The sequence below is a fragment of the Ascaphus truei genome, chromosome 4 (genome assembly GCF_040206685.1).
Source record: "Ascaphus truei isolate aAscTru1 chromosome 4, aAscTru1.hap1, whole genome shotgun sequence".
Lineage (NCBI taxonomy): Eukaryota > Metazoa > Chordata > Amphibia > Anura > Ascaphidae > Ascaphus > Ascaphus truei.
In genome coordinates, this window is record NC_134486.1 from 249,874,335 (window position 1) to 249,891,722 (window position 17,388).

At 45.6% G+C, this 17,388-nt stretch overlaps 1 non-coding gene across 1 annotated transcript; it reads right to left on the bottom strand.

Annotated features, from left to right (window-relative positions):
* Positions 1-16,612: 16,612 nt before the first annotated feature.
* TRNAE-CUC (transfer RNA glutamic acid (anticodon CUC)) lies at positions 16,613-16,684 on the bottom strand. Its single transcript has one exon. It is a non-coding gene; the product is annotated as a tRNA-Glu (tRNA).
* Between the last annotated feature and the right edge of the window lie 704 nt (positions 16,685-17,388).

Sequence of the window (17,388 nt, forward strand, 5' to 3'; positions counted from 1 at the left end):
TGTCCGTAAGGGAACGCGCATGTATATTTTTAGTACCCCCAAATGTGTCCGTAAGGGCACGTGCATGTGTATTTTTAGTGCCCCCAATAGTGTCCGTAAGGGCACGCGCAAGTGTATTATTAGTGCCCCCAATAGTGTCCGTAAGGGCACGCGCAAGTGTATTTTTAGTTGAAAATATGCGCAGAAATTCATTCTATGAAATTATTGTTATTGTGTATTAATGTCTTGCTTTCTGTTTTGTGTGTTTTTTTAACTACTGTTGTTAAAAACAAATGGAAGAACCTTCGAGATGCGTTTCGGAGGGAAATAAAGAAAGTCAAGGTTCCACGTTCGGGGGACCCAGGACCAAGCAGCATGGACATTGGGTCACCATGGCCTTACTTCGTTAACATGCTGTTCTTGAGGGAGCAGATTTTAGCCGCCAAAACAATGTCCAACCTGGAGGAACCAGGAAGCCTGGAGGAAACCATAGAATTATCATTTGAGGATGATGATGATGATGAGCCTATTCCAGATAGTGATCCAGCACGGCGTCGGCCTCGGCACCGTCACCGTCACCGGCACTGTCACAGGCACCACCTGCCGCAAAAAAAGCAAGGAACCAAAATGATTTGCGGCGCCACATGGTCAACATAGAAGAGCAAAAATTTGGGCTACTAGACCAATTAATCAATTCCAACAATGAGGACATGGAATTTTTTTAAAGTTTTCTTCAATACATTTCTCCTCTTGATAGAATGGCGAAATTACGTTTTCGTATGAAATTTCAAGAACTTATTCAGGAGACTGTCGAGGAATATGAAGCCTCACAATAGAAAAATAATTTTAAAAATCGTGTTTCAGTACTACAGTGGCGGCCCGCTTTAGTCTAATGCGGCCGCCACCGCGGGTAATTTTAAACCCCGTTCAGACGCGAGCTTTTTTTTTTTTCTCGGCGCCGCAGGCGCTTCTATTGTTCAGCGCCATTCAGCGCTGATTGAAGAAACGGCCACGCACGGCCGCAAGATGCGGCTGGCATTTCAAAGACGGAGAATAATGCGGTTAAGCTTTAGAATAAGCTTGGCCGCAGCAGTAAGTTACATTTTTATATATTGTGTTGTTATTATTGCAAGGAGAAAAAAGTTTGGTAGTTCCGTGGTTCACAGCATCTTCAACAGCCAACGCATGGATATAAAAAACTTTATTTAACAACTAGCAACGAACATCAGCACGACCACTCTGACGCGTTTCGTCCAGGCTTTCTCCTTGCAATAATAACAACACAATATATAAAAATTTAACTTACTGCTGCGGCCAAGCTTATTCTAAAGCTTAACCGCATTATTCTCCGTCTTTGAAATACTCGCGAAATACAAAACTAACTAAAAAACTCTCTACCAGCGCTTGATCAAAGTGATGAACTAATTGATGTGATAACAACAATAGTGTGATTACAATGTGATTACATATGCAGCCAAGGGGGCAATAAACAATAGATTGTTCCAATCCAATACCAAAAAATACAAATACAAAGAATGTCCCTGGCGCAAAGTGTGGTGATGATAATTACAGTACCATATCAAAAGACAGTCCTGGTTGAAAAGTCAGTCCTGATGGTAGAAAGTTTCATCAACAATTTGAGGTAGATCAGCACGCAGATTATGAACAAGATAGTTAGAAGGGCTATAAAATCTATCCAACATGTTTCGTAGCGTAAGCTACTTCATCAGGGATATTGGATTAATGAATTCAAAGATATAAATACCCTATAACCACATTTGATATGTCAATCAAGAAAACATAATGAACCAATCAGATTTGGACTAAACAACATCCCACATATGTATGTATAATCAGGTCATTAGTAACCTCTATGCTTATCAGGTTTAACCCCATCAGGTGTGGTCAGGATACCATTACAAAAAACACTTTTATTTAACAAATAACACATAAGTAGAAAAACAATATATATATAAAAACTGCCAATATGGTCAATAAAAATATACATGGCTCTGAAATAAAACAGACAATCAGTTAGTACCTTTTCAAGGAGAATAAAGCAAATATTTAGGATATAGCAACTATCTAGAATGAACAAGTTCCAGATCTTTCACAGTAATTTAGCAAGACAAAACACAGAAAATTGATCTTTAAGACACGTTCTTTAATACAGACACCATAGGTCTATATTTTCATTTAAACCATTAATACCTAAAGTTTCGAGTTTTTGTATCCAGTATGTTTCTTGAACCGAAACATCCTTTAATCTATCACCTCCTCGTCTACTCCGAGGTATATGTTTAATCCCTTTAAAGGTTAGGGATGGGGGATCTTTATTATGATGGGTAGAATAATGGCGACTTACGCTGTGAGTCTGTAGTGCATTTTTAATATTTCTCACATGTCCTTGGATGCGGAGTTTAAGACTGCGCTTCGTGCGGCCTACATATTGCAAGCCGCACGGACACTCTAATAAATACACTACAAAGCTAGTGTTACAGTTTATAAAATCTGTAATATTATACAGTTTTTGGTTCTTACATGACTTGAATGTTTTTCTTTCAGGATGAAGGAATCTACAAATACAACACCTTCCACACGGGAAATTCCCTACTACATTACTACCAAGCCAGGATTGTCCAGATTTGGGATCCAGACGTTTCCCAATGTCGCTTGGAGCTAACGCATCCTTCAAGCTACGTGCCTTCCTATAAATAAACCTGGGGGATGCACTATGACCACTCAAAATTGGATCAGTCGATATAATTCCCCAGTGTTTTTTAATGACCCCCTCTATCTGTCTGTACATTGAATTATAGTTAGTAATAAAAGGAACTACTATTTTATCACCAGTTACATCAGTTTTGGTCTTCTTGGGTATCAACATTTTACTGCGATCCATTTTCCTAACTTTCTCTAATTCTAACATAAGTTTTTTATAATCATATCCCCGTTCCATAAATCTCAAAAAGAGAAATTGTGCTTGTTTCTCGAAATCGGCTTCATTACTGCAATTCCTCTTAACTCTCATAAATTGGCCTCCAGGTATATTACTTATCCAAGATTTCTTATGGTTACTGGAGGCCAATAGGAGGTTATTCGTATCGACCTTCTTAAAGAAAGTGGATGTAGTAACACCCATTTCTTCTGACGCTGTTAAGTTCAGATCCAAATAGCTGACATTCTCTGTGTGTGTGACATGGGTAAAGACCAAATTATGGTCATTGATATTAATATGTTGTATAAAACGATCCACAGACTCCCCATCTCCCTCACACACACAGAGAATGTCATCTATGTAGCGACGCCATACCACTATATGATGTTGAAATGGGTTATTATGCCAAATAAATAATTCTTTCCAGTTCCCCATATACAGGTTTGCGAAGCTGGGGGCAAAACGTGTGCCCATTGCAGTTCCGCAAACCTGCAAGAAGAACTGGGAAAGGAATAGAAAATAATTATGGGTTAGCACATACTCAATAGCTTTAAGAATAAACCATCTATTCAGATCTGTAAGTTTTAAATCTTTTTTCAGGTAATCATCAACAGCCGCAATTCCCTTAGTATGAGGAATACTTGTGTACAGGGCTTGTACATCGCACATAAGCCACCTGTATGATTTTTTCCATTCAAACTTTGCAAATAGATTTATTACCGCAGGGGAATCTTTTAGATAAGAAGGAAGCTCCCCTACAATATTCTGCAAAAAGTAATCAACATACTGGGAAAGGTTTGCGGTCAGTGATGATATACCCGAAACTATAGGTCGTCCCGGTGGGTTTACCAGGGATTTGTGCAGTTTTGGAAGGTGGTAAAAAAACGGTATTTTCGGCGAGTTATTATATAGGAAACCATGTTCCTTTGCTGTGATCACGGTTAGGGATAATGCTTCATCTAGGAGACCCTTAAGTGATGTTAGAAACAAGGTAGTGGGATCTGATGCCAATTTCTTATAAAAGACAGGGTCACAAAGGAGTCGGTGTGCCTCTTGTTCATAGACAGAGCGATCTTGTAAAACAACACCTCCTCCTTTGTCAGCCTGTCTAATAATAAGTTGGTGGTTATCCTGCAAGAATCTAAATGCAAGACTTTCTGCTTTAGTTAGGTTATGTCTGATGTACCTGCTCTCCCACTATCATTAATACCATTAAGATCATTATATACCATGTCAAAAAATATATCCACATGGTTACCCTTCGATTAATATGGATAAAAGGTTGACTGAGCCCTGAAGGGGGTATGAATACAAAGTTGTTCTTCATGTACTGGTTCTAAACTGGGGATTATTTCTAGATTAACATTAGATTCCTTCTCTGATTTAAGAAAATGTCTTTTGAGTGTAATATTTCTTATGAATTTGTGTAAGTCTTTAAAAAGTTGAAAAGAGTTTGCTCCGCATGACTTAGAAAAAGAGAGCCCTTTACCTAAAACTCTTTTCTGGTCATCCGTGAGAATAACCGAAGAGAGATTGAAAATACCTCTATCAATCGGGATTTGTTGACTCTTTAATATTCTTTTCGACCCCGGATCCTCCTCTTTTCCCTCTTCGGGTAACGGTCTTTTTAACTTTGTCCCAGAGGTCACCTGTTTGTGGTTCTCTGTTGTCTTTATCTCTTTCTCTGGGGAACCGTGCCTGTTTCTTATCATGTCTAAAAAAAGGGATGGAGAAGAGGGAGAGGGAGCAGGACGAATCTCACGTAGATGGTCTGGAACCCTTGCAGGAGGCCAATAAGGCTCATTTTGCTAATGGTAATTTATTTGTCTCTTTCTATTATAATTGTAATTTTCATCATAATTTCTCCCTTTGTAATTAGGGTTTCTAGGGTGTCCCTCCCTTTTAGGGTACGACCTATCCCTCCTTGGATAATCCCTTCTATCCATATGATGATATCCTCCTGGGTTTCTGCCCCTATCTCTTGATTGTTCATTTGTTCTATAAACATTTTGGTGTTCTATATTTTCAATGAGGCGACCACTAGTATCCACCTTAGGTTCATTCGTAGTCTTAGTACCTGCTCCCTTTCCCTTACTGTCGTCCTTAGCCCAAGTTCTTTGTTTATTTGTGTCACAGTCATTTTTGTCCCTGAAAAATTTAGTGTGTTTTGTCTTGACGGTCTCATCATCATGTTGCTCTAAGTTGGCGCACACTTCCATCTCAGAGCAATCTATACTTATAATTAAAGGCTCCATAATTTTAATTTGCTCTTCAATTAGGGCTCCCAACTCTTTGAGTGATTTGCTCCTTTAGATCATTGGAACATTCATCCAAAATACGTATACGCTCCTTCATAAAGTGTTCATTATCCCTACCAAAGGTAGGGTTCTTTAAAATACGAAGCCCTCTTGGGAATCTCCCACAATCTAGGTACCTTTGCATGGTACGTCTTTCAAACCATTGTTTGCTTTCAGTTATTAACATTTTTTCTAGATTTTTAAAATGTTCTTTCACAGATGCTTGATCATTAAGTGGCTCATCGGTCACTTTGGGCTCCTCTGCAAAGAGAAGATCAAAGGCCTCCTCACGTTTGGCTCTACATGCGGTTAGGCTCCACACCACACTGATAAAGTATCTACGCAGATAATAAAATATTAAACAGTGAGAAAATGTGCAGCACTAATACAGTGAAAGAACAGAATGCAAACGAAGACAAGTGCGCAACTATATGCCTCTAATGTAAAAATATTTTGTTAACCCATTAACCACCTATGTGATACAAAAATTGAAAAAACAACCCTATAAGTTGAAGATAGGCGTCTGCAGCTATATTGATAGGGATGAGAACACCCCTAGAACAACTGAAATACAAAGAAAACAAAAGCGCAGACGCACATAGTGAAGTATGTAAAATAAATATATATATATTGTTAGGGTAAGATATCTGCGTACATCAGATCAAAAAGTAATCAGCATTTCATGTGCAATGACATGGGTTACCCGACGTCACACAGCCACCGCTGGATCGAAGGATATCCACTTTGCTGCCTTTAGGAAGATCTTTGTCTGGGAGCACACCGCCACGGCACTTGGGGAACACCCTCCGCTCGTCTCCAGGGTCCAGTTAAGGAGCCTTTGCAGGTCAGGGCCGTTGAAAACCGCCGCTCCGTTCGGCTTGCCGCCGATGGGACGCCCTCAGGAGTCAGAACTATTGAAATTCACGACCGGCCGCAAAGTGAAATTTCGCGTCACTTCGGTATTGACGAGTTCCACAGATTTTTACAGACTCCAGGCAAATATCAGCACGCAGATTATGAACAAGATAGTTAGAAGGGCTATAAAATCTATCCAACGCGTTTCGTAGCCCTGAAGATACAACAGTAGCTGTCCACTCGTCTTTGAAAGGAAAAAAAGGCCCAGAACTATAAGTCTACGATTACCAAACAGAGATACCACGGTGGTCAATGAGAGTTGTTAAAAACTCCGCCAAGGTTGAACCGCCCAAGATCAATGATGCTGACCCAGACACTGGTGGTTACCCTAGTGAAGGGGAAGAAAAGTTTGCACTACGCATGAAAAAGCTTGTTACCAAGCGAATAAATCAAGACTGGGTAAAATGGTAAAAGGAGCTTGAGTGAGGAGTCATCCTCAGAGGTGAGAAAGCTAATAAAATCATGGAAAGACCGTGCTTGGAAAAAGTCCTGCACGAGCGACTAAAGCACACTGAATTCAAGCACATACTGGGAGAGAGACACTAGCCACAAGAACTTTGTAACTGGTGTTCTGTTTATCCACAGCCACATGTCGTGACCACGAACAGACCGAGAGGAAGTAACCCTCTCTCATTTATTTCCTGAGTATTAGATAAGGGCTGAAGGCAAAAGCCAAGGTTACTGGTAAGAGTGAAGATCACCTCTGGAGGTTTCCCTGAAGAAGCAATTCACGTGGTCAAACGTGTAGGAGGAGAAGCCTACTGAGGGTCTCCAAGCATTGAGCATTTCAGTCACCACTGCTCCTGAGCCCTGCCAGCTCACTTCAAGACTGAATTTGCTAGCCTATGGAATCCTTCCACTGCACACGGACCAGCATTATATCCGGAGTCCGACGTCACTTCCGGGTTTCACGGAGGAGAAGGGGAAGAGCCAGACGCAGCAGCCAAAGCAGTACAGTCTAGGACATGGAGTCAACAGAGGATCACTCTCAGGAGACAACTACGCCGGTACAGCAGCTTAGCAGGGCGGAGAAGATTGTATTGTATTGTATGTCTTTATTTATATAGCGCCAAAAGTGTACTCAGCGCTTCACAAAGAATACAGTACAGGGAATTATAATTATACAATTGGTATAATTATACAATTATAAGATTGGTGCCCCCCTCCTCCACCCTTGACGGGGAAGATCCAGTGACTGAGTGTGACAAGGAAGGTCCATGAAAACACCATATAAGGCACGTCTGCTGCAGCCCCAATACTCAGGCAAAGTCTTTGTTTTAATTTTCTTATGTAGCCCTCCTGCCCCCACCCTAAGTGAGATCTAGGTGGGCAGGTGTATCTGACTACGGACCAGGGTGGTGCTGTACCTGGTTTGTAACTAGGAGAGCCGAGCTTCCGCCACGGGGAACCTGGGGCAATACAATACTATGGATAACTACTTACAATGGGTGCAGCGCCTCCACATGCGATGGCTCCCACCAGAGGGGGAGTAGTTCCTCGCAGGACATTCAATAACCACATACAACGGAATTGATAATGACTAATACCTTTACTACCGGCATAGCATGAATACAACATCAACACATAGGCGTCACGGTGGACGCTACCCCTAACTTGCACCACGGCGGGTGCCCACACATTAGGCGCCACGGCGGACGCTACCACCTCCCCAGAGTGATCCCACCCCGTGTCCAGTGCACCAACCCAATGTCTCGCACACCCAGAACCTGTACCAATATGTGTGTGTGACTGCGCAGTCACTATGTCTGTTGATAGGCCTTGTTGGTGCACATGAGGGTGTAGGTTACCTGCCCGGGCTCCAGCCACGGGTGCCGCTATATCACTGGGGTTGGATCCGCCGGGATATCCTCCTACGCGTGGGGTGAATTCCAGCGCGGATAATATCACCGTACAGCTCCGCACCGTCTCTACCTTAGTTAGGGTCTGTCTGCTGCCAGCAGGCCGCAGTCACGCTAGCTGGGCCTCCGTGGAGATAGTCCTGCTCCCTCTTAGCAATCCGAGCAATGGCCGTGATACACTCCTAGCAAATATATAATGGGGAAGGGTCCCTAACCTAGGGCCTGTCCCTACAATACTCAGCTGGGATGACTCAGGGCTATCTGGGGCCTAGGGGACTTGCTGGCCTAGTGCAGAGAGTCACAGACCCCTGCACCCTACCTCCTTCCCCTAGCAGCTCCAGTCACCAACTGCTTTTCTCTGTCTGCTTTGTGCTGCCAGACTCACAGCTCTGCCTCTGACTACCGCAACAATGTTGCAGACCTCCAGGTGCCTCTTACTGACAGAGGCAGCACAGCAACAGGAACTCACTCTAACAACTAACAACACGCGCTCGCATACCAGAAGGAGGGGGTGAGTGCGCAAGGGGGAACCTGGCTACATCCTCCCCCTGGTGAAACCATCAACGTCCCCGCTTGAACTAACCCATGCATAACAATATTATATAATAAAAATACAGTGTTAAAATACAACTTAACGATCACTCTAAACGAGATTGTACAGTTCAACAAACATATTTATAACTGAGGCTAGCTTGGCTTTAGCTTGCTGCTGAGACTCATAGTGAGGTGCCCCTAATGAATCATAAGCCACTCTAGTGGGAGGGTGTCTCACTCACTGGCTCCTGCGAGTCTCAGTCTCCATTTCTTCATCTTGGGATAGACCATCATAGGCTTGAGGCCTAGACTCTCTGGCAGAGGGTGAACCAGTTTGGGGAAAGTCTCTTTGTAACTGAACACTGTCTCTTTGGGGCACAAAACTCGGAGTGGTAGGATCTAACGGTTGGTTACTTGGTGATAATCCTGATGAAGGTACTTGCATAGCAGGCCCATTACCCGTTGCTCCTTCGGGAGGTGCCCACCAATCTCGGTTGGATGTTCCCTCCAAAGGATCTTGAATTGTTTCATCTGTGGGCCCTGAATTCTCGGTAGACTCTTCAGGCTCACTGTCGTTTATTACTGTTTCTGTTTCGGGTTCACTTTCTCCCAGTTGTGGGATAGGTAACAAGTGGTTTCGGTGCCAGACTTTTACCCTGCCATTCACGTCACGTATGCGATAAACAGGGAGGCCCGGCATTTGGGACTCTACTTGAAAAGGCCCCTCTCTCCAGCGATCAGCTAACTTGTGCTTGCCGGGAACCCCTAAGTTGCGTAGGAGAACTGCGTCTCCCGGTTGGAGCTCTCTATAGCGTACTTTGTGGTCGTACCTTCTTTTATTATTGGCATCCAGTCTCGCGGTGGCTCTTTCGGCTAACTGATAGGCACGGTGCAGACTGTCCTGGAGTCTCTGCACATATCGATAATGAGCCATGTTGGGTACCCCATCGGTAGATACCCGTAGGCGGATGTCGATTGGCAGTCTGGCTTCTCTCCCGAACATCATGAAGTATGGTGTGTACCCTGTGGACTCGTGCCTAGTGCAATTGTAGGCATGCACCAAGGCCTCAACATGTTTACTCCATTCTCCTTTTTGGAAATCTTTCAGAGTGCCTAGCATGTCCAGCAATGTCCGATTAAATCTTTCAGGGAGCGCATCTCCCTCTGGATGGTAGGGAGTAGTCCTTGACTTTTGAATATTCAACAGTGTTAGCAACTCTTTGATCAGCTTGCTCTCAAAATCCCGTCCCTGGTCAGAGTGCATCCTGCTGGGCAGACCATAATGCACAAAATACTTCTCCCACAGCACTTTAGCCACTGTGGTAGCCTTCTGGTCCTTCGTGGGAAAGGCTTGAGCATATCGAGTGTAGTGATCTGTCACTACTAGCACATTTCCTATACCCTTTGAATCTGGCTCTATGCACAAAAAGTCCATACAAACTAAATCCATAGGCCCGGAGCTTTTGAGATGGCCCATTGGGGCAGCACGGGTGGGAAGTGTCTTCCTATGAATGCACCGTAGACATTTCCTGCAATGTTGTTCAATTGACTCCCGCATTCTAGGACAGAAGAACCGGTCTCGCACTAAACCCAAGGTCTTATCCACCCCCAAATGTCCATGATCATCATGTAGTGATCTTAAAACAAGACCTTGCATACGCCGGGGTAGAAATAGTTGTCGACGGTCAGGATGATTGTGGAATTGAACAACCCTATAGAGTAGGCCGTTATCCATCTCAAACTTATCCCATTCTCTCATGAGGAGGCTCACATCATCGGGAGGAGCCCGTTTCACCAGTGAAGAGTTATTTTTGTGCAGAGCCTCTCGGACAGCCTTAGCCGCAGGATCATGTGTCTGTGCTAGTACCAGTTCCTTCACCGTGAAGATAACGTCTTGGGTTAGACCCATGCCATCGGGGTGGCAGTAAGCTTCTGGAAGGGCTTGAGGTCGACACCCTAAAGAATCCGCTACTCGTAGCTTGGAGAATGCCACTCGATCGTTTACAATAGCAGCAGTGGAACACATAGCTCTCATTCCTGGTCCTGGAATTTCTTCCCAAGGGCCATTGTCGGCGGTCTCACCCAGTCCCGATCTCCTAGATAGAGCATCGGCCACTATATTGAGAGGTCCAGGCTTATATTTCAAAGAAAACTGGTAATTGGCGAGGGTGGCCAACCATCTACGACCGGTCGCATCTAACTTGGCCGTGGTTTGTACATAGGTCAGCGGATTGTTGTCTGTTCGGACCTCGAAGGTGACCCCATATAGGTAGTCATGTAGTTTGTCAGATATGGCCCATTTGAGGGCGAGGAACTCCAATTTGTGAACTGGATAGTTCTTTTCACTGGGAGTCAAACTTCTACTTGCATATGCCACAGGACGAAGCCCAGTGGGGTACTTCTGGTGTAGCACGGCTCCCAATCCGTGGAGGCTGGCATCCACGTGCAGAATGTAAGGCTTCTCCGGGTCAGCATAGGCTAGAACGGGAGCCTCGGTTAGACTATTCTTCAGCCCCTTAAATGCTTCTTCACAAGCGGACGTCCACCGATCCCCGAAGGGGGTCCTTGGGGTGGTCTTCTTCTGCTTGGGTTCCTCTGGATAGACCTTCAGCAGATTGTTCAGCACAGCCGCCTTCTTGGAGTATCCGTCCACAAACCGTCTGTAGTATCCACAGAACCCGAGAAATGACCTCAGCTCCATCACATTCTCTGGTCTTGGCCAATTCACCACCGCCTCCACCTTGGCCGGGTCGGTGGCCACTCCATCTGCAGACACTATATGACCCACATAAGTGACCGATGTTCGACCGAAGCGGCACTTATCCAAGGAGAGCTTCAGGCCTTCTTTCGCTAAGCGATCCAGCACTTTCATCAGTCTAGTCTCATGTTCTTCGAGTGTGGTTCCGAACACAATTATGTCGTCTAGGTATACCAGACACTCACGAGGACACATATCTCCAATCGTCTTCTCCATAAGCCGTTGGAAAGTGGCTGGAGCACCGCAGATACCTTGGGGCATCCGGGTGAACTGATAAAATCCCAAAGGACAGACGAACGCCGTCTTCTCTTGATCAGCTGGGCTCATTGGAACCTGGTAATACCCAGATCGAAGGTCCAACACGCTAAACCACTGGCTTCCGGACAGTGCGCTGAGGATCTCCTCTATTCGTGGTAGCGTGTATTGGTCAGGCACAGTACGTCTGTTCAATGTTCTGTAGTCCATGCACAATCGAACAGACCCATTTTTCTTTTGTACCACCACAATCGGTGAGGCATAGGGACTTCGAGATTCGGTCACTATACCGGCCGTTTCCATCTCGTTCAGGACACCACGCACATCCTCCACATCTCTGGGAGCTATACGGCGAGACCTTTCCCTAAATGGCGTGTCATCATTCAGACGAATCGTGTGCTGAGCGTTTCTGCTGCGTCCCACATCCATCTCACTAGTAGAGAAGACATCTCGTCTCTCTCTCAACTGAGCACATAGCTTCTCCTTCCATTCTTCCTCCAGGGGAGACTCTCCGAAGTCGAATTGTAGTGCCTCGGGCTCTTCTCCCAAACGGGCAGTGTGAACGGTCACTGTGTCGTCCACAGGATCCACAGGATAAATTCTACCCAGCCTTTGTCCTACTTCAAGCGGCACGGTATGTAGAGACATGTTCTGGATAGACACGGTAATCTTCCTGGGGACATTAGATGGCCAATCCCGTACTTCAGGTATCATTCGGTATCCCCAATGACTCTCAGACTCGGGAAGAGTCTCCAGCGAAAAGTATCTGTCGCTTTCATGCCGACTGGGGTACTTGATCAGCGCGGTCACATGCCTCACTCCCCCTGGTGGAATCTCCAATAACCCTCGCTCTTGATTAAAGATTTCGCCATACTCTTCTTCATATGCCACTCTATAGCATTCTTCCCGTAGGCCAGGGGCTATTTTCAGGGATGACAATGGTAGCTCGCCGGCTTCCTGCAGGAATGAGCGAATCACCGACCTCACAATATCTGCATTCGTGCCCAATAGGATGGGGGCACTGGGATGTTCTCGAGCCTCCGGGCAGACCAAGGCTTCCACCAGCATGGGATGTGACTTGTTAGTGTTCAACTGCAAGATATCCAGCTTGACCGCCACTATTCCATCTATGGGGTAATCATCTTTACTCAGTCCCCACAACTTCATCTTTTCGGCTGACTGCAAAGGAAGATGGCTGAGGTGCTGGTCGTAGAATGGACGGTAGATGATGGTCACTTGTGACCCAGTGTCCAGAAGTGCTGAAGAGTAGATCCCCTCCACGACGACTCTTATTACAGCGGTGGGCCCTACTCGGCAGTAAGCATCTGGTTGGGGCGTCTCCTCTATTGGAGGCCTCCCCGACTCTTCGGCAACATCCTCGGGTACGGTTGATAAGGACGAGATTGCCTTCCGCACCGTTACGGTGTAGGTCTGGGCCTTAGTGGGTCTCTTGGGGTGCGAACAGCTCCTTGCAACATGGCCCTTCTCGCCACAGTTGAAGCAACGGAAGTCTGGGCGGGGACCCGGACTGTCAGGTGACCTAGGAGTGGACCTAGGCACCTCCGGGGTGGCCGTATCCTTACCGCTCTTGCTTCCCTTTGCTTTGGGCACTGTTGCTTCCTTGGTCTCCTCCTTGCGAGGGTCTTTGGCCTTCTTGGGCGTATGCAACCTAGTATAGGCCTCATGACTCTTCACCTCATCCAGTAGGTCTTCTAGAGTAGGGGGGTCCCCCTTCCGTAGCGCGCATCTGATCATTACTACGATATGGTGAGTGGGTATGGCTCCCCGCAGGAATTGAGTGCGCCTATACTCATTCACTTCTGAGGCCTTGATGACTTGGTGGGAACGTAGATCCCACAAGAGCAATTGGATCCGTTGTATGAACTCTGATAGGTCTTCCCCCTCTTTCTGGCGGAGATTGTAATACTTAGTCCATAACTCACTCACATCATCTTCCTTACTGTATACCCGGGTAAGAGACTCCATCATCTGGTGTGCGGTAACCTCAGTATGCTGATCTTTATACATCTTGATGGTAGTGGACGCAGGCGGGCGCAGGCACTCCATGATTCGTTGTCTTTTCACCTCATCAGGACAGGTCCACTCTTCCAGTACCTGTGAAGCATATTCCTTCCAAACATCAAAAGCCTCTTCACCGGTGGGAGTAGGTTTTACCCCTGAAAAGAGTTTTAACTTGCGGTATGGCTGAGAGGAAGGGGATTCGTGTTTGGGCCCACCCAGTTGTTGGATGGCCTGGGCTAGTAATTGGATTTCTCCCATTCTACTGGGGCTGAGGTTGGGACTGGAGCTCCGTCTGCTGGAGCGACAATTAGCACAGGATAATACACTGGCCTCATCCCCGCATATACTTTCGGGTGGGGACAGGGACATGCACATACTAGTCTCTAGCAGGTCTGTACTGGGGCTACAGGGTTCGGGTTTTATCGGCATTTCAGGATATATAACAGGACACCCTGAGCTGAGGGCCCCGTGGAACCGCAAGTTGGATGGGCCTTGCTGTGGCGACAATTCACATCCCCCAGTGATTAATACGGTGCACCATGACCCGTCTGGGTCGGAGCGGCGACCCAAGATTCTGGCATCTTCTAAGCCTGGATACTGCATTAGGATTAAACATAGTTCATAGGATGAGGCATTGGCGGGAACTTGTCCTACAGCAAGGGTTTGTGAGGGCGGGATTTGCCTTTTTACCGCCCACGCGTACACCTCTTGGCGGGAAGGTAACGTGTAACCTAAGGACATTTTCACTGAGTTCGGGCACCCCAGGTCTGATACATCTCAGCAGCGCCTCCAAATGTAGCCCTCCTACCCCCACCCTACGGACCAGGGTGGTGCTGTACCTGGTTTGTAACTAGGAGAGCCGAGCTTCCGCCACGGGGAACCTGGGGCAATACAATACTATGGATAACTACTTACAATGGGTGCAGCGCCTCCACCTGCGATGGCTCCCACCAGAGGGGGAGTAGTTCCTCGCAGGACATTCAATAACCACATACAATGGAATTGATAATGACTAATACCTTTACTACCGGCATAGCATGAATACAACATCAACACATAGGCATCACGGCGGACGCTACCGCTAACTTGCACCACGGCGGGTGCCCACACTTTAGGCGCCACAGCGGACGCTACCACCTCCCCAGAGTGATCCCACCCCGTGTCCAGTGCACCAACCCAATGTCTCGCACACCCAGAACCTGTACCAATATGTGTGTGTAACTGCGCAGTCACTATGTCTGTTGATAGGCCTTGTTGGTGCACATGAGGGTGTAAGTTACCTGCCCGGGCTCCAGCCACAGGTGCCGCTATATCACTGGGGTTGGATCCGCCGGGATATCCTCCTACGCGTGGGGTGAATTCCAGCGCGGATAATATCACCGTACAGCTCCGCACCGTCTCTACCTTAGTTAGGGTCTGTCTGCTGCCAGCAGGCCGCAGTCACGCTAGCTGGGCCTCCGTGGAGATAGTCCTGCTCCCTCTTAGCAATCCGAGCAATGGCCGTGATACACTCCTAGCAAATATATAATGGGGAAGGGTCCCTAACCTAGGGCCTGTCCCTACAATACTCAGCTGGGATGACTCAGGGCTATCTGGGGCCTAGGGGACTTGCTGGCCTAGTGCAGAGAGTCACAGACCCCTGCACCCTACCTCCTTCCCCTAGCAGCTCCAGTCACCAACTGCTTTTCTCTGTCTGCTTTGTGCTGCCAGACTCACAGCTCTGCCTCTGACTACCGCAACAATGTTGCAGACCTCCAGGTGCCTCTTACTGACAGAGGCAGCACAGCAACAGGAACTCACTCTAACAACTAACAACACGCGCTCGCATACCAGAAGGAGGGGGTGAGTGCGCAAGGGGGAACCTGGCTACACTTATATACATGTTTTTCATTGCATTCTTGTTTATTTGTGTATATACAGTATCACACATGCCATTTTTCTTAAATACATTTTCAGTTATTGCTTTTTTGTGCCTCTCTTTTTTCTCTTTGAGACATTGGTACATGACTGGATAGCGTTTCATAAACACTGTAAAAGGTATGTTCATATCTGGGAAGAAGACAGGATGGTCATATGGTTTTTTTACCGTCTTCTGCCTCCACAACTGGGACATAAACTCAGAAACCAGGTTTATCAAGGAAATAATTCCATTAATAATGAAAATCCTATTGGTCTCGTTTCCAATCTAGTGCAGTATCTTTGCACCAGCGTTGCTTAGTTTGCAGCTAAAATACTTTAAATTACCCCCTATAGTGTTGTGATCACAGATTATGCTAGTAGGGAGCCAGTGCTGATTAACTGCATGGGGTAGTTTTGTTTTCTCACTGTGCTAGGTTTGATCTCAGGATGTGCTCCTTCTGCATGATTTACTGGGTTAGCTCTCCATCTTGTGGTGTGTTTTAAAGTTGCAGGCTCGCATACTATAGCATAAAAAGTAACATTTGTTATATAATGGATATTAAAACAGCAATCCACTTCTTGGAATCTACTTTAAAATGCGGTAGACTGCAGATTAAGCAAAACTAATTACACATACATATTTTTCTCTATACTAATAAGTCCCACAAAACAGTATGGTTCCTGATAATATCTACAGGTCATAAACATCCCTCCCAGACCCTCCTGCATATTGGCACCTGAAAATAGTTACACAGGAGGTTCCAAGTGAAAACTTCCTAGGGAGGTATTTTAACATAGTTTTCGTATTATATTTATTCATTTGTATGAACTGATCCACACAAGCCATAGGAAAGAGGATAAAATGCATCTGATAAATAATTGTCTGTGTCGTGAGTATGTAAGTACAGTATGTAAATTGTCAGCTGCACCAATTAGCTGGAGGTTTTGAGGTTTAACCAACAGAAACAGGACACGGGAAGCTATGAAAACAGAAAAGGAGATTATCTTTCTATTAACTTTCCATAAAAGGATAGTGGGAATGTGTGTAGGAATGAAAATGTGGGATTTTGCTAAAACATTAAATAAATTATATATATGTAAAGATAACCAAATGAATGTTAAAATATGGTAAATATATTAGTGCAAAAAAATCTGCTTCCCTGACCGGGAATCGAACCCGGGCCGCGGCGGTGAGAGCGCCGAATCCTAACCACTAGACTACCAGGGATACTGTACATGTGTTGCCAACTTGCTCTCTGGAACCTGTAACAGAAAAGTCTGTCTGATGTCTAAATTACTGTGGAATTACTGTGGAATTTACATCCAAAGAACTAAATAAACAGTCACAATGTTGCTGATTACATATGAAACCGTTACCAGGATTCCTCTGCTTCAGTTCTTTTGCTGATGTAAATTGCTGGGAGCAGCAGCTTCTGCAGCAGGAGCCTACCTGGTCTGAGGTTCTACAGCTCATCTTCCCCACAGCGCCCTCAGCAGACCAAGCATGTGAAACTATGAAGTGGTACAATGGGAATGTTATTACAATAGCAAAAGGAAGTAGGAAAATACAAAAAGAATAACACCACAATTCCTTAGATATTTTGTTCATAAGACATCTAACAATTCACCTCCTAAGGGGTCGCTGTTACACATGCAATTTACCATATGCTAAAATCATATTATCAATAAAATGTGTATTTTTTTTATTTGTACATAGTTATACTTACACACAAGGAAGGGGGTATTTAATTCCCCCTTAGCAGCTGATCAGAGACGTCATCACTCTACAGATGCAGCGGCCGTTATTCGAACATTTCACCGAGCCGTTTCTTGTGCTCTGCTGTTTTCCACCCGGCCAATCACACCCGGGCACTCGTGTTTATCGCGGTTGCTTTGTTTAAATGTCATGGATTCTGTTTCCTATCCGTGGCA